The sequence below is a fragment of the Magnolia sinica genome, chromosome 2 (assembly GCF_029962835.1).
Source record: "Magnolia sinica isolate HGM2019 chromosome 2, MsV1, whole genome shotgun sequence".
Lineage (NCBI taxonomy): Eukaryota > Viridiplantae > Streptophyta > Magnoliopsida > Magnoliales > Magnoliaceae > Magnolia > Magnolia sinica.
In genome coordinates, this window is record NC_080574.1 from 132,307,488 (window position 1) to 132,315,946 (window position 8,459).

Sequence of the window (8,459 nt, forward strand, 5' to 3'; positions counted from 1 at the left end):
GGTGGTATCTGTTGATGCAAAAATCTGTTTCACCTTTCTTTAGACCTTCGAATACCTACACAAGAAGAAGACAAAGGAGACCCTGGCTAGAGCAGGGGACCCTCCGATGCCAAAGTCAGGAATTTAGGTCTAGTAGAAGCGGTTTAAGGGTAGAGATAGTATATGCGTGTGTACCTTTCACCATTTGAGATCCCCCTATTTATAGTCGAGGAGGGATAATAACGTAGAGGGATCCTCCCGATTTATTAGATGCGTGTTGTAGATGAATTAGGATTCATAATGCATAGGGATTCTCTTGAGATCATCGGTGGATATCTTGGAATACCGAGCTAATCGCGAACTAGCCTCCATAATCCTTGGAGAGAACTTTGGACCGCTCCCTTGGATAATATAGGACTGCAGACACGGTTAAGGTCAGACGTCAGTCGCTTGTCGAGGTGGATTTGTCCAACCTTTGGATAAGGTCGGACGATAGAGGTAACATCGCATAAGGTCCGATAAACTCATCCTCACCTGCCGACCTATCCTTTCAATTAGGAAGAACATCTTTGTGATGTCTAATTTTTCTAGCCTTTAACTTCTTCATGAGCTTAATAGCCTATATACGTTGTCCCTCGGAGAGTCCATTTTGGGTCGTGCCGACGTTCAGGTAGACCTTAGTTGTATTAACCTTTAGACCGACCTTGGTTGTGTCGACCCTGGTCGTACCGACCTTCCTCCTTAATCCAATGGTCGGGTTTCTCATCCTTTATTGCGCATCAGGGCGTACCAGGTCTTGACATGACCTGCCTATATAGATCGGTCCATTTTTCCCTATAATAGTATCCAAACAGGCCCTTAGAAAAATGCTCAGGTGTCCTCACAACACTAGTCACAAGCTATAGCGCTCCTAGTTGCACTGGGATACTTATGGGGTATTTCAATCATAAGTTATTTTGGATAAACTACTTATGTCAACTAAAAAGTAGAAAAGCATGTTTAGTTTCCAACATTTTTAGTAATCATCCCTCAAGTTTGTTTAGTCCCCCTCACATCCACCATCCATCATGTGGGGCCAACCTTTGATGTGGACCATTTATTGTGTGGGCCCCACCTTTGATGTGGGTTATCCATTGTACAGAGCCCACCTTGGATGTGGGTCATTCATTATTATGGCCCGACCATTAATGTGCACCATTCATTATGTAGGGCCCACCTTTGATGTTGGTCATCCATCAAGTGAGGTCCACCATCAATGTTATTGTCCATTATGTGGGGCCCACCTTTGATGTGAACCATCCATCATGTGGGCCCCACCTCTAATGTTGGTCGTCCATCATGCAGGGCCTGCCTTGGATATGGACCACTCATCATTAGGGCTGACCTTTAATGCAGACTGTCCATCATGTGGAGCCTACCTTGATGAGGACCATCCATCATGTACGGCCCACCATTATTAATTGCCTATCATGTGGAGCCCACTTTTGATGTGGACTATCAATCATGTGGGCCCCACCTTTAATGTGGATTGCCCATCATGCACGACTCGTGTTGGATGTGGGTGATTCATTATTAGGGGCCAAGCTTTGATGTGGACCATCCATCATGTGGGGCCATGGGGCCCAGTTTCAATGTCCACTACCCATCATGTGGAGCCCACCTTTGATGTGTACCATCCATCATGTAGGCCCCAACTTTGAAATGAGTTGTTCATCATACCAGCTGGCTTTGGATGTGGGCCTTTTATCATTATGGGTTGACCTTTGATATGAACCATTTATATGTGGGCCTACATTAATATGGGTCATCCATCATGTAGGGCCCACCTTTTATGTGGACCATCCACCATGTGAGCTCCACCTTCAATGTGGACAGTCCACCACATGGGGCCTCCTTTGACATGGACCATGAGAAAGAGCCTCCTTTGACATTGATCATGAGAGAGGAGTGGAAAAGTCATTTAAGTTAAAGAGGTGAAAATAATTGCTTATTAAGATAAGTAGGTTTTGGCACATACATTACTTTTACCATGATGCTCACTAAATTAACTTGAGTGAAAAAGTAAATTACTTAAGTTAAAAAATAACTTGTTTGGTGGTGTTCAAATGGGCCCTTAGAAGTTAGGAGGCATTTGGAGCTTAAATTATTGAAGATAAGTTACTTATGCCTCAAGTAGCTTAAAGTGATTAAAAAGTTACTTATAATTAATCTTAATCTAAACTTTATCTCAAATAAAATACTTATCCACTGCTGTAAGTGGAAAAAGCAACTTATTCGGTGGCATCCAAACGGGTCCATTGATCTAGGCCGTTCGTTAGGTCCAGCGCACATCTATTGTGTTACCATTTAAATATAATACTGATCTAACAAATATTAACGGTTCCATCAATATGGACAGCCCAGATTGTTTGCACAAAAATTCGTCCAGTCAACTATTCGATCCATCTATTTGCTAGGACCCATCTTGTATTGCTCATGATTCTAAAGAAACACTTTTGTTAGGAAATCACATCCATGGTTTAGAAAAAGGATGGCCATAGAAAGTAAGGCCAAATCAAATCAAAGATGCGTTGGATCATCTGATTATTGTGATTTTTTCTTACTAGCACACGAAATTTGTTGACTTAAATGGACAGTTCAGATCAATCGATTAGACTGTGCAAGTAGACAAACGAAACTTTTAGCACCAGAGCGTTTTGGTTAACGGACTCTGGGACTCGGATCCACTTGTCGGGCCCAGAGTTGAGTCACCTCCGGTCTCAACCGCCCCGACTCACTCGAGTCCAGGTTGACTCATTGTAACAGATCGAATTGGGTGGTCCCAAAGCCAAGCCGACTCGGACGAGTCCCCAAATCCAAGCAGGCTAGGATCCTTAGACCCGATAGGTACCTAAATCTCATGCCTAGGTATGGGGCCCGAGCCCAAACCCAAAGAGACCTGGACTCAACCCAGGTTCGAGTTTGAGTACACCATTACTCGACCCGAACCAAACTCTTCAATTTAGAGCTGTACATCAAGTCGAGTCATACTGAGTTAGGGCTGACCTGACTTGATTCGGTTTTGAAATAGGCCTAACCCGAACTTGACCCAACTCAGTACCGAGTGGTCCGAGTCCAGCATGCCTGACCCAATTCGAGTCCGGGTCTGGCCTTGACTAATTCGGACTGAGTCTAACCCGGTCACAAGTATTGAGTCGACATAGAGTTAGGTCCGGTGCAACGGGTATCCACGGGCTGAAATCACAACTCAAAATCTAAATTCACTTGTTATATATACACACACACACACACACACACACACACACACACAAGCCGAGTTAAAGTTGGATTTGGAGTTGAGTCAAGTTACTAAGTGACTCGAATTCGACTTGGTCTGAGTTTAGATTGGAAGAAGTCAACTCAATTCGGAACGACTCACCCACCCATTTTGGATCTAGTCGGATCTGAACGAGTCGTACGAGTCGAGTTGTCCCATGCCCAGCTCTACTCTTTGTAGCAAAAGTTGTTTAAGTGGGCTAGGTGAGCCTGGGCGTGTATGGACTCAGCCCACGTTGGACCGGATTAGTTGTATTGCGACTAGGTTCAAGTATTCTTAAACTTACGAAAGGATATCCTGACCTAGATGACCCAACCTAGATTATCTAACGCCATGGCTTGGTACTTGGCAAGGTGGGCCACACTTATTTTGGCCACTATAACTAAGACTCTGATGAAGAGATTATATTCATGATAAGCGCTCCTAGTTGCATCAATTTGCTTGGACAGTCCAGATGGTCGATCTAAACGGTCCATTAAATCAGAAACACACAAGGGATGCCATTCAAAAATCTTAATGATCGGATGATCGGATCCATCCTTCATGGCCTTGTTTTCTATAGCCATCATTTCTTCAACCATGGATTGGGTGGTTATGATTGCCTAACAAAAGTGATTCTTTTGTTAGATAGATTAACCTGATTATACCTATTTTCATGTAAACAATCTTGACCATCCTTGTTAAGTTCTATTGATCAACTGATTAATATTTGTCAGATTAGTGTGAATTTTATTTCTTTATTTCTTTTTTCCTTTTTTTCTGGGTGGCCCATGAAATTTGCCTGCAAACTTTTCAACGGTCTAGATCAATGGATTGGATTCTCCAAGTGTCCGAATGCAACTACCACTTGTAATAACACATGGAGTAATTTGACACTACGCCTTAGTGTAATACTCCGTATGCATGCACACACGACGTACACATGTGGCATACGTGTGACTCAAATCAGACTACCTACATGGTGGGACCCAGTGTCGATTAAGCATGGTCTCAAAATCAGATTGAGGCCATGTTCAAACATTGCACCAGTGGGACAGTCCTAGTTCTAAGATATTAGCCGTCTATCCTTCTATCTTTTTCTCTAAACACCACTATCAAATGATCAGGACCATCCACCTAGTGTTATTATTGGGACATTACATATTCTACATGTGGCAGGTATGAAAATTGCATGTGATTAGTAGAGGACGTGCACACACGTGTGCCAAAAGGTGGGGCCCACACAACAGATGGCCCAGAACTACATCCAGACCTTTTCCAGCATAATCAATCTAGAATGCTCATTTTCCACCCATTGAGATGATTAAGAGAATCGTGGGATCAATCGTGATTGTTGAGAATCATGGTTGTCAAACGTTGGATCCACAAAATGGACAGTCTAGATCAAATATTGGATCTTTTACAGTATGATTGATCTGCACCATTTACTTTCCTAGGTAGGGATGCCATGCAATTTAAAAACTTTCACCCTTACACTGCAGAGACAATTGCAGCTCCTTGAGAATTCATTTCCACGTTCCTAAACGGACATTCATGATGTTCTGATTAATGATCCGTGGCCCACTTACATCTCCAGATAAACAACCTTGTCATCACTGTTGGGTGTTTTCGTGCACACATACACTCAGCCACCCTAAAAATGCACACTGAAAATAATGGCAAGATATTGTTTTGTATGGTGTGGCCCACCGGATAACTCCCAACCAATTAAGTGCATGCAACATCCAACCCTTCCGTACAGGTTGGCCCACCATAGATCTAAATTTTCAACCCAACCCACTAATTGTGTCAGGTGCGTAATACCAACTAATTGCTTTGACCAGCCGAAAATTTATGGGGGAAGTAGATCAGGTGTAACGAGAGTACAACCGTAGTGGTGTTTCCCTGATCGTGTGATGTAGAGCGGGTGTCAACAATTTCATGATCAAGATGGACTAGAGAATGCCCGGTCAGAGGCGGAAGTGATTCGAACCGTTGGAAACTTAAAACAGTTATATCTTGCAAACTGGAATGAGTTATCCGATGTGTCATATATGATTTTAAGGTAGGAGAAGCTACTTAAGCCACCCAACCCCGCTAAGCCAGGTTGCCCATGCCGAATTTGCGAGATTCGATAAGATCTATGGTCGAAGATTGATTTTATTTTCGTTTTTACTATTTAAAATAAGTTTTAGTTTGCTCGTAACTTTTCATCCGTTGAGCTTTACAAGTTGTGTCCAATATGAAAAGTGATAAGAAAAATTGAGAGAAAAACATGATTGTGTCATATAGGACCCTTACTATTTTGAACCGTCTATAAATAATAAGTTTTAGTTCTAGTTTGATTCTGAAACATCTCACTAGGGTTTATAACATTATTCAAAGGGTTGTATACTCGTTGGTATTTTTAGCATCAACCAGTTTATTTCAAATTTTATTAGAACTATTCTCTATCTTTGGAGCATCTCTCTATGAGTAGTCTATAAAAGCACTATGGATTTGGAGTAACTATCCCTAGAGGACACACACTTCCCTGCATCATTGTGGGGCCTAGATAGATGTAGGCGAAATTGATGACCAGTCGTATGGTGCCAGGTTTGATGACTGTTGAGGGTCAAATATTGCATATCAGACCCATTTATTTCATGGATTTACAAGCATGATACCGTTTAATAGCCGGATTTAATTGTATTTGTGATGCAGAGTATATTTACAAGCATGAACTGAAAAAGGGTGCTTAAACCATGGATTTAACGCTCTGATGATACCCAAGGCAAGGGACGGACTCCAGGGGACGAAGATCGATGGAATTATGCATCAAAGATCCGAGGAAATCAGGCCATTCACATTAAAGAGGCCCGAAATTGCCCGCTCTACATCAGTCCCCTCCACTTCAAAAGAACTCATCCTAGAGTTCTCATCCTGCACTGGTTCATGATACTCGGTCAGGTCCGCGACGTTGAAAGTCTGTGAGATCGCCATGTCATCTGGAAGATCAACAACATAAGCGTTGTCATTGATCTTTCGGATGATTGGTACCGATCCAAATTTTTTTATTCTTCAACTTGTTGTACGTTCCGGTAGGAAATCGTTCTTTACGCAGATGGACCATTACTTAGTTGCCCACCTCGAACACTTTTTATCGCCAATGCTTGTCTGCTTGCTCCTTATATTTTTTGTTTGAGGCATGTAGCTTGGTCTGTACCTCCGCATGAATATTTATGATCCTGTCTGCCATATATTCTGCTAAAATGCTCATGCCTGGGAGCTTCGGCAGAGGGACCAAGTCAATTGTGTAGTGAGGTACTCGTCCGTAAATAACTTGGAACGGAGATTTCCCTGTCGAGCGGTTCACCATGTTGTTGAATGCAAACTCCGCTTGAGAAAAGGCCAAATCCCACTGCTTTGATTTTTCTCCTGAAATACATCGAAGGAGGCTTCTTAATGTACGATTCACAACCTCGGTCTGCCCATCAGTCTGTGGGTGGTAGGTTTTGCTGAACTGAAGTCGTGTATCGAATCGAGTTCACAAAGTTCGCCAAAAGTGGCTAATGAATTTCGTGTCATGGTCAGAAGTAATAGTCTTGAGAACCCCGTATAGCCACACAACTTCCATGAAGAATAGATTCGCCACGTGTGTTGCATCAAGATTATTCTTGCATGGAATAAAGTGCGCCATCTTGGAGAAATGATCTATTATCACGAATACTGAATCCATGTCGCGTTGTGTTCGTGGGAGACCAAGCACGAAGTCCATAGATAAATCCTCCCAAGGGCCCAGCACGGTAATAGGGTATAAAGGGCCGTATTATGAGATTGCCCCTTGAAGGTTTGACAAATATAACAACGTTGGACCCTTTCCCACATCACGTACCAATTGCGGCCATTCTTTCTTCCACAAGAGCTCGCGTCTTGTCTCGCCAAGGTGTCCACCGAGGCCACCTCCATGTAGCTCTTGGATTATCTGTTCCTTAACGAACTTTGGGATGCACAATCGATTTCCCTTGAAAAGGAACCCGTCTTGCATATGTAAGTCTAAGGGGTGACCTTCATGGCATCAAACCCATACGTCCATTACGACGTCGTCATCGGCATATATGTCTTTGAGGCGCTCGAACCCGACAACCTCATTGCTCATGGTGACTAACAAAGTTGCGCGGCGACTCAGTGCATCAGCTACCTTGTTCTGTTGCCCTGACTTATGTTTTAGTACGAACGTGAATTCCTGCAAAAACGAGATCCATCTAGCATGCACACGGTTAATGTTAGCTTGACTATTAATGAATTTGAGAGCTTGATGGTCCGTGTAAAGTATAAATTCTCTTTGAATCAAATAATGTCGCTAGTATCGCAGTGCCTGGACCACCGCGTATAACTCGATCTCATATGTAGACCACTTCTTACGTGCATCGCTAAGTTTCTCGCTGTAGAAGGCTACCGGCCTACCTTCTTGAGACAAAACTCCCCCAATTCCGACATATGAGGCATCACATTCGACTTCAAACAGTTTGTCGAAGTTGGGAAGTACAAGAACTGGGGTCGTAGATAACCTGCGCTTGATTTCGGCAAAGCTCTTGTCGGCTTCATCAGTCCACTGAAACTGCCCTTTTCTTCATGCAATCTGTGATTGGTAGCACAATGGTACTAAAATTTTTCACAAACCGATGATAGAATATCGCTAGTCCATAAAAACTTCGCACTTCGTGAATATTTGTGGGAACCGGCCATTCTCCAATTGCCTTCACATTTTCTTCATCCACCTGAATGTCCATGGATGTTACGACAAAGTCCAAAAACAATAGGTCGTCGGTCATGAAGCTGCACTTTTTAAAATTGAGATATAGTTTATTTCAGTGAGCACCTGAGGACCTTCTTGAAGTGTTCCATATGGCTTGCTTCGCCCTGACTGTATATCAAAATGTCATCGAAATAAACCACAACAAACCGCCCAATGAATGATTTTAGAACTTGGTTCATCAATCTCATGACTGTGCTAGGCGCGTTCAAAAGACTAAAGAGTATGACCATCCATTCATACAACCCTTCCTTAGACTTAAAATTCGTCTTCCACTTATCACCTGGCCATATTTGAATCTAATGATAGTCTCTCCTTAAATCCAATTTAGAGAATAATTTTGTGCCCTCAAGCATATCCGACATATCGTCTAGCCGTGGTTTGAAAAAC